This window comes from Oncorhynchus mykiss, chromosome 14, assembly GCF_013265735.2.
Source record: "Oncorhynchus mykiss isolate Arlee chromosome 14, USDA_OmykA_1.1, whole genome shotgun sequence".
NCBI lineage: Eukaryota > Metazoa > Chordata > Actinopteri > Salmoniformes > Salmonidae > Oncorhynchus > Oncorhynchus mykiss.
Genome location: NC_048578.1, coordinates 12,696,607 through 12,711,184, shown reverse-complemented (window position 1 = coordinate 12,711,184; position 14,578 = coordinate 12,696,607).

Sequence of the window (14,578 nt, the reverse complement as noted above, 5' to 3'; positions counted from 1 at the left end):
CTTGCGTACTATTGTTTGTACAGATGAACGTGGTACCTTCAGGCGTTTGACAATTGCTCCCAAGGATGAACCAGGTCTTGGCTGATTTCTTTAGATTTTTTTTTGCCTATCAGAAGCTTCTAAAGCCATGACATAATTTTCTGGAATTTTCCAAGCTGTTTAAAGGCACAGTCAACTTAGTGTATGTACACTTCTGACCCACTGGAATTGTGATACAGTGAATAATAAGTGAAGTAATCTGTCTGTAAACAATTGTTGGAAAAATTACTTATGTCATGCTCAACCAACTTTACAAAACTATAGTTTGTTAACAAGAAATTTGTGGAGTGGTTGAAAAACGAGTTTAAACCTAAGTGTATGTTAACTTCCGACTTCAACTGTATGTCACACCACTCACTCACACACTGTGTCTGACTGAGTCACGTGGTGCTTCTACTGTTCATCTCCCAGTTAGACTAGAGCCTGAGCCTGTCTGAGACCTAGTGTGGGTCGACAACAATGTGGTTGGCTCATAACACCCCTCCTGTGGTGATATGTAATCCCTGTCCCACATTGGAGCTGGGGGATTAGGAAATGTTGAAGAGTCATCCAGTCATTAATATGGAGATGTCTGTCTCCCTGCCTGCCCTCATCCACCCAGACCAAAGAGCAGCCTGACAGAGTGTCATGGGCTGTTCATAATGTGGCCTAAAGATCAGCCAGAGAGAGAGAGAGAGAGAGTGTGGCAGAGTGAGAGGAGGGATGTAAGAGTGGGATTAATGGATAGAGTGAGAGAGGCAACTTCTGTGTCTACTTCTCATTCCCCCTGTCATCACCCCTCCCCCCCTCCCTCCCTGCTGTCATCTTCATCCATCTCTTTTTGTCTCCTCCCCTCATCTTTGATCCTGACTTGGTCACATAGCTGTTTCCTCAAATTATCATGATCCACACCAGACTTCAGCCTTCTGACACATGATTGGCCCAGATGATGTGGCAAAACTCAAAGCATAGAGTCAACCTCCAAGCTAAGCCAACAACTCCTTCATGCATCTCTGGGATGTGTCAGGAGCAGAAATGCCTGATGTATTTTCACAGTGTGGCTAGCTTGTAGGAGGCGCGGCACATCCGTACCTTAAGTGGCAGAATAATGCAGTATTAAGACTGGCACAGGGTGAATATTGTACCTTATTCTCTTCATGCTCACAGTGTGACGGCACTCATCCAGCTCCTGGATGGCATATCAGACTCAACGCAAAGTGTGTGTGTGTGTGTGTGTGTGTGTGTGTGTGTGTGTGTGCAGACAGTAGTATGGTCTGTGTTTTTGTCATCAAACTTTTAGAAACTTCCAGTCTGACAACAATGTTTGAGACAGGAAGCTTCCTGTGCTCCTGTGCCCTTCTCCTCCTTTGGGCCCCCTCTCTATTTCCTTCGCTTCATCTGTTCTTCCCTGTATCCCCCTCCTCCTACCACTTCCTCCTGCTCCATCTCTAAATTTCTTCTCCTTCCCACTCTACCTCCCTTTCACTCTCTTCTCTTCTCGAAATCCATGTCAATACCTGTTTACTGTTTCCACCACCCTGCTGATCTCACCCATCTCTCTCCTTCTCCTTCTCTCCTCCGTCTCCTTCTGTCCTTCGCGCCAATTCTTCCTTTCGGCCTTGTGTTTGCCCTAGCTCTCTCTCTATTTCCCTCTCTCCCTCTCCGTGCCTCTCCTTCTGCTCTGACCTCATCCCTGCTCTCTCTGTTCTCCCTCTTTCCCCTCTTTCTCTCTGTTCTCCCTATTTCCCCTGGATCCCTCTTCCTGGACCTTCTGTTCGTAGGTGAGGTTCCACAGCTGTTGTAGGTGACAGGGCTGCCATAAGGACATACAGGTTGCAGTGAGGGACATTTGTGGTATAAGGGCATGGTTGACTGACAGTACCGCAGTAGACTAACGGTAAGGTGGGGTGTTCTCCCGCGTCGAGGGAGGGAAGCCAGGGGCCAGACGACCGTGACTAAGTGGAGGAGACTCTGAGCGAAATAATTCATTACAATGGTAAGCTGTGTGCACATGCATACCAAAACACACACACAAACTTGTGTGCGTACAGTACACACAAACACACACACAAACTTGTGCATGCACACACATTCCCGCTCACATTAGTACACACAAACACCCCCCCCACATTGGGTGTGTTGTCTGTCTTATTTTACGTACTGCTGTTGAATATTCATGGCAGGACAGAGAGACATTGTCAGTTAATTTAAAAAAGAACAGCATGTTAGTTTTGGATAAACAACAGAATGTGCTTTTGACAAGAAATCGTTCAGAATGGCTTAAGTATCATATTGTAATAAAGATATTCAGTATTTTGGACCCTAAGCATGTAGCGGCTGGGACAAACCCATCTTGAAATAATTTTCTTCCTACAAATTTGGTTCTAGATTTTGAACAGTGGGAACTATTACCGACTATGACTGGTACTACCCCATCCCTGAAAACGAACACTCTCAGGAACACGTACGTGTCTTAGGTTTCCACCTACGACACCAGCCGTGCAGGAATCGTTAGAAGGGAGGAGTGATGAATCTGCACAGAAAACCTGAGGGAAAGGAATTGATTCTCCACAAACCATCACACATAAGATCCCTGATGTTTTCCTGAACTGTCCAATACCTTTTCAGATGTATTTCAATCACTCCAAAGCATACTTCCCACTACAGACTGACATTTCCCATGATCTGATTTGACATACCTTGTGCTACAACTTATTGAGATAATGGCAATGAGGTCAGATTCATGAGGTCAGATTCATCAAACTATTTCACACATTTGTTTCTGATAACCCCAGGTGTCCAAAAATAGAGAATCAGAGAGTCGAATAGATTGATGGTCCATGTTAATAGTAATATCATGTAGAAATACAAATGTATTATCATGTATGAATCCATTTCGCTTTGTGACCCCCAAACCCCCATTCTCTAATAGGTATGGCAGCCCAGTGACTTTATTTCACCTCTGAAATATTGACTTCCACTGACACAGGGACTGATAGGAATGTGTGTGTTTGACAGGGAAACCCCCCCAATGTCAGGGTGAAAATCACAGTAGTACTTATAGGGGTGCCTGAGAAGGAGAGGGGAGAGGAAGAGGGGGGGAACCACAGCTAAATCTGCTGGGACAAATCACTGAAGAGGAGTGAGAGAAGAGAGATGGAGAAGACAGGGCAAGCCCTACTGTGTGTGTGTGTGTGTGTGGTTCGAGGCTGTTGATGATAGCATCAGTTAAGGATGAAACAGTTTCATAACTACACTATGTTGAAGATGGAATGATTTGGTTTGTGATACTAAGCACACTGAGTGTTATGTCTCGTGGGTTTCGTAACCACGTCCAATTCAATAATGATGAGAAGGGAGACAGGAATTAGTTCAACCATTTACCTAGAACGTGATCAACTCAACACATATGCCCTGTGGCACAACCCAAATCTCTTACCCTCCTACTTAGTGCATTTGAAAGTCTTCAGACCCCTTGACATTTTCTACATTTTGTTACGTTACAGCCCTAATCTCAAATGTATTGAATTCATTCATTTCCACAACTATCTTCACACAATACCCCATAATGACAAAGTGAAAACAGAAATACATTATTTTCACAAGAATTCTGACCCTTTGCTATGAGGCCAGAAATTGAGCTCAGGTGCATCCTGTTTCCATTGATCATCATTGAGATGTTTCTACAACTTGATTGGAGTCCACCTGTGGTAAATTAAATTGATTGGATGTGATTTGGAAAGGCTCACGCCTGTCTGTATAAGGTCCCACAGTTGACAGTGCATGTCAGAGCAAAAACCAAGCCATGAGGTTGAAGGAATTGTCCGTAGAACACTTAAAACGAAGAACACTTAAAAAAACTAACAAAACAAAAAGAGTGTGAAGCTATAAACAACTAGTGCTGACATGCAACTACACATAGACAATAACCCACAAAACCAAAATGGACAACGATGAACAGCTGTCTCTGATTGGGAACCAATTCAGGCCACCATAGACCTTCAAATACCTAGACATACGAAAATCCCATAGATATACAAAAAACCCTAGACAAGACAAAAAACACACATACCACCCTCGTCACACCCTGACCTAACCAAAATAATAAAGAAAACAAAGATGACTAAGGTCAGGACGTGACAATGACAGCCCACTTGGAGTTTGCCAAAAGGCACCTAAAGGACTCTCAAACCATGAGAAACAAGATTCTCTGGTCTTAGGAAACCAAGATTGAACACTTTTCCCTGAATGCTAAGTGTCACGTCTGGAGGAAAACTGGCACCATCCCTACGGTGAAGCATGGTGGTGGGGATGTTTTCCAGCAGCAGGGACTGGGAGACTAGTCAGGATCGAGGGGAAGAGCAATGTACAGAGAGATCCTTGATGGAAACCTGCTCCAGAGCACTCAGGAACTCAGACTGGGGCAAAGGTTCACCTTCCAACAGGACAACAACCCTAAGCACACAACCAAACAATGCAGGAGTGGCTTCCGGACAAGTCTCTGAATATCCTTGAGTGGCCCAGCCAGAGCCCGGACTTGAACCATATCAAACATCTCTGGAGAGACCTGAAAATAGCTATGCAGCGACACTCCCTATCTAACCTGACAGAGCTTGAGAGGATCTGCAGAGAAGAATGGGAGAAACTTCCCAAATACAGGTTTACCAAGCTTGTAGCATCATATTCTATAAGACTCAAGGCTGTAATCACTGCCAAAGGTGCTTCAACAAAATACTGAATAAAGAGTCTGAATATTATGTACATGTAATATTTCATTTTTTCATTTTTTATACATTTGCAAAAAATTATAGAAACCTGTTTTTCTTTGTCATTATAGGGGTATTGGTAGCCTAGTGGGGGGCAGGTAGCCTAGTGGTTAGAGTGTTGGTCTATTAACCAAAAGGTTGCTGGATTGAATCCCCGAGCTGGCAAGGTAAAACTCTGTCGTTCTGTCCCTGACCAAGGCAGTTAACCTACTGTTCCCTGGGTGCCGAAGACGTGGATGTCAATTATGGCAGCCTGCCACACTTCTCTACAGTATCTATCTCTGTATTGCTGTGGTGGTGAAGTGGTTCATTAATAACTAATAAGTCAAATCAAATCAAATCAAATTTATTTATATAGCCCTTCGTACATCAGCTGATATCTCAAAGTGCTGTACAGAAACCCAGCCTAAAACCCCAAACAGCAAGCAATGCAGGTGTAGAAGCACGGTGGCTAGGAAAAACTCCCTAGAAAGGCCAAAACCTAGGAAGAAACCTAGAGAGGAACCAGGCTATGTGGGGTGGCCAGTCCTCTTCTGGCTGTGCCGGGTGGAGATTATAACAAAACATGGTCAAGATGTTCAAATGTTCATAAATGACCAACATGGTCGAATAATAATAAGGCAGAATAGTTGACCTATTTGGGGGGAGAAACACCATAGTCACAAACTTTTTTGAACAGCCCATCACTCTGATAAGGACGAAGGTATGAGATGTTGTAGTGGTGGTTTGCATGCTAGCGTTTTAGTCCATCCAATGTCAACTCTTTTTCTCCTAATATCAGCTGTCATCGCCCAGATGCGATGACATCATTTGTCAATCGTGTTCTATGGGCTGTGACATCACGTGTCAATCGTTGGCTGGATTCTATAGGCTGCGTGAAGCAAAGGCAGGTCACTGACTATGTTAAGGGGAATATGCCATCCTCTTCTAGATCATTTTGACAGACATGCCATGAATGTGGACATATCTTGTGTGTATGAGAGAGAGAGAGAGAGAGAGAGAGAGAGCATGTTTGAGATTGGGGTCAGATGAGGAATTTCTATTATTTTTCTGTCACGACTTTCTTCTCAACTCAGTCAGTTAACCTATGACCCCTCAAGTCCTCCATCCCAGAATGCACCATGTCGACACTGAGTGGCCATTTTCCCATAATCCTCTTCTCTCATTATTTTTTCTCCCTCTGATACACCTGCTTTGATCAGCTTTGAGTCACTGAGACAGTTTTCTCTGATCAGGCTGTGGGCCTCTAGCTAAGTACTGTAGCCAGTAAAACCCAGTTAACCATTAACCATTGAAGCCCAGCACTAACCCAGTTTGAAGGTTTTCAATCACATCGTCTCTGATGTGTGTAGCCTTTCATAGTTGCTGATTGAGAGGTCTCAGTTCATCAGAGCAATAAGGCACCATACAAAGACATCTTCAAACATCAGAACAGGGGAATTATTTATTTATTCATGATTATTTCTTACATTTGAGTCATTTAGCAGACACTCTTATACAGTGCGACAAAGTTAATGCATTTATCTTAAAAACCTGTTAAGTCTACCCCCTCCTTTTTCGAACATTCTGTTAAAAATCGCGCAACATTTCAGCGTCCTGCTACTCATGCCAGGAATATAGTATATGCATATGATTAGTATGTGTGGATAGAAAACACTCTGACGTTTCTAAAACTGGTTAAACTGGTTTCTAAAACTGGCTGTGACTATAACAGAGCGTGTGTTTCATCGAAAAGCGCAAGAAAAACTGGTCACTGAAAACTGAAAAAAATATCCATGCGCCACTTGCATGTATTGTTTAAGGGGCACCAAATTAAATAGGGCCGAGATTGCAATTCCTACAGCTTCCACACGATGTAGCCAAAAACGTCGTTTTCATTGACAAAAATCCTTTGTGTCATGACAAATAGATCCTTCATTCCGTCCAGCATACAGCAATCGATTTTGGAAGAGAGAAAAAGGGACATTGTTTTCTTGAGTTGCTGCTATTGAATACAGATCGCCCAGTGATCAATTTGATCGCTTATTAACGTTTACAAATACCTAAAGTTGGGTTACAAAAGTAGGTTGAAGTGTTTTGTCAAGGAATATAGGCAACTTATATAATTTTTAAAAATGACGTTGCGTGTTGGAAGAGAGCTTTTTTCCTGAACCAGACAGGCTATACAAATGGATATTTTGGGCATACATGGACGGATTTAATCGGGAAAAAGACCCAATTGTGATGTTTATGGAACATATAGGAGTGCCAACAAAGAATATCATCAAAGGTAATGAATGTTTTATATTTTATTTCTGCGTTTTGTGTAGCGCCGGCTACGCTAATTATTTTGTTTACGTCCCCTTCAGGTATATTGGGGTGTTGCATGCTATCAGATAATAGCTTCTCATGCTTTCGCCGAAAAGCATTTTAAAAATCTGACTTGTTGGCTAGATTCACAACGAGTGTAGCTTTAATTCAATACCCTGCATGTGTGTTTTAATGAACGTTTGAGTTTGAGTCCTTTACTGAGTCAAATTCTGCATATACTAATTATGGGCCAAAAAAGAACAACATCAACAATAGCAGCAGCAAACAACCAGAGAACAAGAGAAGCAAATAGGGTAAGCACAAACACACACACACACAGCAGCTGCCCCCCATAGGCTGGGAAGGGAACCGGCGTGCAGGTTTTTTAGCCCGCGAGACTTCCCTTTTCCAAGTCATTAGAGTGAATGGGAGCCTCTCAGAGGCAGCAGCTGTCTGGCCCATGGCACCAAGTGGAGCGGAAAATCCATATAATTTCATTGTGATAATCAGCCTCCCCTTTCCCGACCACTTCTACGGAACTAAGAGCGGAGAAGAAGGGAATAAAAATACAAAAGAAAGAATGTGCACTTAAGGCCTGGTTTCCCACAGTAGCTCTCTCTCTCTGTGTGACTCATACACATACCTCCTTAACAGTAACTGTGTCTGTCACCCATGAAGCATGTGTGGTTGCTCTAGCTAAGAGCAAATGTCATAATCCATTATCAGATTAACTATTTCCCTTCAATGGTTTAATCTTCTTGTGCATAGAAAGAACAACACACACACAGACACGCACACACACACACACATACACACACATCCATCAGTGTGATCTGGGAGTAGTTGATTTGTGTGTTTTTCATGTAGTTCTGTGTTCTCTGGGAGATAAATCAGTATGTTATCTCTCTCTCAAGCGGTTAAGTACGTACTCTTCTGATTCTCTTTCCTTTCCCCTTTCATGTATTCTTCCTCTGTCTCTCACTCTCTCTGTGTCTCTATGTCTTATTAGAAATGTCTCCTTTTGTGACCATTTTGACTTGCTGTGGGAGCAGCCAACCTCTTTAAAAGAAACGGGATTCACCCTAACCACAGGGGATCCAGGATTATGTCCATCAACACAACAAACTACTTAAGAGACTGACGTTTTGGGTTTGGGAGCCCTCCAGTCCTCCCTGTCATCATAAGCAACAGGAGAATACAAGTGAAGTCAATGTAAGTAACCTAATCTATGTTCCTTTAGGGTATTGACTGCAATAATCATATGCCCATAGAATTGAATTTCACTGTATGCACTGAAACTATCTGCCTTGGGATGAAGCCCACTGTGGTCAGCCCACTCAGTACCATTGGCTAAAATGTAAATGTCGCTGACATGTACTCGGATCAGCCTCTCAGAATAGCACTAAAAACAAACAAGCAACCAGAAAATGACAACAAAAAGCCCATATTAACATATGTAGCCTGAGAAACATTTTTCTTTAGGGGCCTGAGAGACAAGGTTTATTAAATGAACAACTTACTAACGTCAGAAAACATTCATATTCTGGCCATCTCTGAAACACTTAGATAATTCATTAGATGATTCAGTAGGAGCTATACATGGCTATAGAATATATAGGAAAGACAGAAATGCAAATGGAGGAGGCGTTTGTATGTATGTCCAGAGTCATATTCCTGGTAGGCTGAGAGAGGACCTCATGTCAGATGACGTAGAAGTCATATGGCTACAGATTCATCTGCTTCACCTGAAGCTTATTCTCCTAGGAAGTTGCTATTGACCACCAAGTGCTAAAAGTCTGTATTTGGACTATACTGTATGTGTGAAATGCTCGTTAATATCAACAGAGAGGTATATTTTCTGGGTGACCTAAATACTGAGTAGCTGTCCACTCAAAAAAAAAAGTGTCAAACTGTAACCGATGCCTGCAACCTGATTCAGGTTATCAGTCAACCTACCAGGGTATTTACAAAAAGAACAGGAAGTAAATCATCCATGCGTATTGATCACATCTTTACTAATGCTGCAAAAATCTGCTCTAAAGCAATATCCACACCCATCGTGTGTAGTGATAATAATATAGCCATAATAATTCTGAAAACACAGCAGACTGGCAAACACAGTAATTTGAGAAAGCACAAAACTAAACTAAAATAACTAAGATGACAAAAGAGTACTCCTGTAAAGATTCTCGTCTGGTGAAGGAGAAGAGGACCAAAATGCAGCGTGGTAAGTGTTCGTCATGTTTTAATTGAACAAACTGAACACTACACAAAATAATAACGAAGCGAAAACGAAACAGTTCTGCCAGGTGAACAGACACTAAACAGAAATGAAACACCCACAACCAAAATGGGGAAAACAGGCTACCTAAGTATGATTCTCAATCAGAGACAACCAACAACACCTGCCTCTGATTGAGAACCATACTAGTCCGAAAACGTAGAAATATAACAACCTAGAAAAAAGAACATAGACTACCCACCCCAACTCACGCCCTAACCAACCTAACACAAAGACATCAAAAAGGAACTAAGGTCAGAACGTGACAACTGCGGAGTACTTTAAAACAATTATATGCAAAAAAGCGAAGTCAGCTCCATTCGTCATTGAGGCAGATGGCTTGTTCATAACAAAAACCATTGATATTGCCAACCACTTTAAGAACTTTTTTTGTTGGCAAGATTATCAAATTTAGGCATGACATGCAAACAACAAATGCTGAGCCTTCATATTCATGCACAACGGACCAAATAATGAAAGATAAGCACTGTAGTTCTGAGTTTCGAAAAGTGGGTGTGGAAGAGGTGAACTCTTTTTTGCTATCTATAAATAACGACAAGCTACCTGGTACCGACAACCTGGACAGTAAAGTGCTGAGGTTGGTAGCGGAATACATTTTGACTTTACATGAAGCCTAGAAGATGGTGTGTGCCATCAGGCCTGGAGGAAGGCAAAGGTTATTCCACTGCCCAAGAATAGCAGAGCACCCTTTAATGGTTCAAACAGCCAACCAATCAGCCTGTTACCAGTGTAAAAAGTTAAAAAAATATTTTACCAAATACAAAGTTATTTTGCAGAAAATTAATTAAACAACAGACTTTCAGCATGCTTATAGGGAAGGGCACTCAACATGCTTGCACTGACACAAATGACTGATGATTGGCTGAAAGAAATTGAGAGTAAGAAGTTTGTGGGAGCTGTTTTGTTAGACTTCAGTGCAGCTTTTGATATCATTGATTATACCCGGTTGCTAAAAAAATGTAGGTCTTATGGATTTGCACCCTCTGCCTTATAATGGCTGGAGAGTTACCTATCTAATAGAACACAGAGTTTTTTTTTAAATGAAGCCTCTCTAATGCTAATGCAGTTGAGTGTGGTGTACCGCAGGTCAGCCGGCTAGGGGCATGATTGTTTTCTGTTTTTACAAATGACCTTCCACTGACCTTGAATAAAGCCTGTGTGTCTATGTACGCTGAACAGTATACAATATAAATAACTGACACCCTTAACATAGAGCTCCAGTCAGTTTTAGAATGGGTAACTAGCAATAGGCTGGTGCTAAATATCTCAAACTAAAAGCATTGTTTTTGGGACAAATCACTCACTCAACACTAAACCTCATTTAGATCTATTATTGAATAACGTGGCGGCTGAGCAAGTTGAGGAGACGAGACTGCTGGGTGTAACCCTAGATAACAGGCTGTTATGGTCAAAACATGTAGACTCAATGGTTGCTTAAATGGGAAGAAGTCTGTCCATGATAAGGCACTGCTCTGCTTTCTTGACATCTTAGTCAACCTACAGGTCATAGTTTGTCTCAGCTAGACTACTGGCCTGGTGTATGGTCATGTGTGGCAAAGAGGGACATAAAGTACCAGTCAAAAGTCTGGACACACCAACTCATTCAAGGGTTTTTCTACAATGTAGAATAACAGTGAAGACATCAAAACTATGGAATAGCACTCTGCAGCAGAGGTAAATCTGGGTCTTCCTTTCCTGTGGCGGTCTTCATGAGAGCCATCATAGCGCTTGATGGTTTTTGCGACTGCACTTGAAGAAACTTAAAGTAATGGCGGACTGACGTTTCTCTTTGCTCATTTGAGCTGTTCTTGCCATGATTAGAGCCTGTAAGTAAGCATTTCACCTGTTGTATTCGGCGCACGTGACAAATAAACTTTGATTTGATTTTATATGGACTTGGTCTTTTACCAAACAGGGCTATCTTCTGTATACCACCCCTACCTTTTCACAACACAACTGATTGGCTCAAATGCTTTAAGAAAGAAAGAAATTCCACATATTAACTTTTAACAAGGCACATCTGTTAATTGAAATGCATTCCAGGTGACAACCTCATGAAGCTGGTTGAGAGAATGCCAAGAGTGTGCAAAGCTGTCATCAAGGCAAAGGGTGGCTACTTTGTAGAATCTAATATCTAAAATATATTTTGATTTGTTGAACACTTTTTTTGGTTAGTACACGTTTCCACATGTGCTATTTTATAGTTTCGATGTCTTCACTATTATTCCACAATGTCGAAAATAGTATAAATAAAGAAAAACCCTTGAACGAGTAGGTGTGTCCAAACTTTTGACTGGTACTGTAGTTCAATTCCACGTATTGCACTTAGATGTTCTCCTTGCTCAAAGCTGAGGAGAGATTGACTGCATCACTATTGGTCTTTGTGCGGGGTGTTGATGTGTTAAAGGTACCAAACTGTCTCTTCAAGCAGTTGGCACACAGTTCAGACAGTCATCGGTACAACACAAGACGTGCAATCAGAAGTCTCTTCACAGTTCCCAGGTCCAGAACACAGGCTGGGAAACGCACAGTATTAAATAGAGCCATGACTACATGGAACTCTCTGCTATCTAGCAATAAAACTAAATTAAAAAATAGATAAAAGAACACATTACGGCACAATGGGAACTGTGAAGAGACAGTCATGTTTATATATTCGGTATTATAATTTGTACTATATTATGTATTGTATTATATAGGGTAGTGGCCTTGCCTTGGCTTGTTTGAGACGGAATGGCTAATAGGGAAAGAGCCATCTCCTGTTTCTAAAGCGTGAGGCAGAGGCAGGAGATTATGTAGTATTATATAGTGTTCTGTAGTGTATTTATTGTTTCCTGTTTGGACCCCAGGAAGGGGATCCCAATAAAATACTAAATAATAATACTCCCTATTGCTCTCTGAGGAGATTGGCACCTCGCTGTGCCCCTTGGGGTGTCACAAGTAGGAGCTGAGGTTGGCGCTGCGTCTGAGCTCTCTGCTCTGCTGCACACCCAATTATGCCACACTAATCCTGATGCTGTGCCCGGTTCTCTCACCTGCTACATGTATGCATGAGTGGGTGCACACACACACACGCCCATGCAAACACACACACAATTGAGACAGTTCCCAGTTCTACTACCTGGTGGTCACTCTGTGTCTCCGTTGGTTGTTCTCTCACACTGTGAGACCATGTCAGTCATGGTGGTGTGCCGCTCACACTCACTGGCCACGGTACATTAGAGAAGTGAGTGAGAGGCTCACGTCTGATTGACCATGGGAACATAGAGAGAGAGAGAGAGCACATACTCAGAGATGGAGATACTGTATGTGTTTCCCAGAGTGTGGTGTGGGGTTAGAGTAAAGCCCATGGGGGACTGCTGAGCTGCTGGGTCAGCAGTGTGTTTGGGTGGGACATGTCAGGCAGGCCCTGTCAGGGGCTTTCAGAGTCTGTGTGTAGTGACACATCATAGAGTCAGAACACTGAGGTTGACTAACTGATGGAACGTGACAGGGTGAACATCAACATAGAAGATCAGTCTTAGACAGACAGAGAGAGAGAGGGAGACAGAGGAGAGAGAGATGGATGGATGGATGGTGAGAGGAGGGAGGGGGTAAATATTAAACAGAAAAAACACACCCTACCACACGCAGGCACGCACCCACGCAGGCATGCACAAACTCTCTCTCTCTCTCTCTCTCTCAATTCAATTCAGTAGACTTTATTGACATGGCAAGTTAAATGAATCACATTGTCAAAGTATACATATAACAAAGAATGGTGGGACCAACAGAAATAAGGCAACAATAATAATATTCCCTCTCTCTACCGTGTCAGAAAAAGGTCAGAAGAGGTTTAAGGTCAGTCAGCTGTGAGATTCCTAAGCACAGAGTCAGCCATCCTTCCCTCTTCCCCCTGAAGCCCCCTTGTCCATAGTAAATAACTTCCTCTCCAAGTAGGCTACACGCAGCTGTCAATCAATAAAGAAAGCACCACTCACTCTTCTCTTGGAGGACAGGCTGATCCTTAACCTTTTATCGGCTTCCCTTAGGAGGAAGAACTGGTAGACGTGTGTCATGTATTTTATCAAATGAAAGCTACAGAAAATGACATCCAGCCAGACTTCCCTGCTTTTAGCGTGCCCTAGTGGACGGTCTGAGACCTGCATGTGGAGAACCACGGCGAGAGAAGCAGACAAACGAACTTCAGAGAAAATACATCTCACCCCAGCAGCTGCCAAGCGTCAAAAATGTATTTTCTTGGTGAGAAATGTCAGATGTTCATGTTCACTATACGCATGACTGTTGGGTAACCTATATATGCTAACGTTATATCATGCTGTTTTCTGAACTATTGCAAATTCCTCCTTAACTTTCCCATAGTGGCAAATAATATAGCCTACCAAGCTAACTCCTGGTGTCTCAGAATATTATCACAACAACAGTTAGGCTACAGTGTTAGTCTACAGTTTCCTCACAGGTGTGCACCCACGCCTGGTAATCTGCCCACCCACACCTGGTAATCTGCCCAGTGCTGTGGACCCATAGACGTTCCTCTGATTGGTTTAGGATCCTGTTTAAACCCCATTCAAACCCCTCCCTCTTGTCACCGCGCGGCGTGCTGGAGAGATTTGCAGAATGGCGGAGGGGCGTCGCCGGGGCCAGTCTGCCACGCAATTAGAGTTTTGTTCTGGAGGACCTCAACCGAGGGCTCGTTTTTAATATTGTAGTTTTTTTTTCATTGACAACATTCCCATTGGAATGATGAGAATTGTTTATTGCTCAGGTGGTTCTCAAGTCGTTGTCTTTAGCCTAATGCATGATATGAGTTTACAGAAGCCTCCGAGCCATTGAGAATCATCATGAAGTTGCGGACACCTGTCCTCTTTTTGTCTCGGCACCATTCTGGGTAAGTACAGGAATTGGAACCAGTGCATGTCTTGAACAATAAGTAGCCCAATAAATTAGTTCTAAACGTGTGGCGCTTGCGAGGGATAGCCTGTGGAACTGAGAAGTGTATGACACATTTTTACCTATCCAAGTCACAACGGGAAAAAAACATCTGGGTTTACGTAAATGCACAATGTGACATTCCACACGATTCCAATTTCTCATAATCATGCCATCTGACAAACTGGGAGCATTAACTGCACTCGGCCCCTGTGTGGCGCGCCTGTTTCTTTTGGCACGGGATGATTCCTGGATGGAATCAAAACGATGTTAG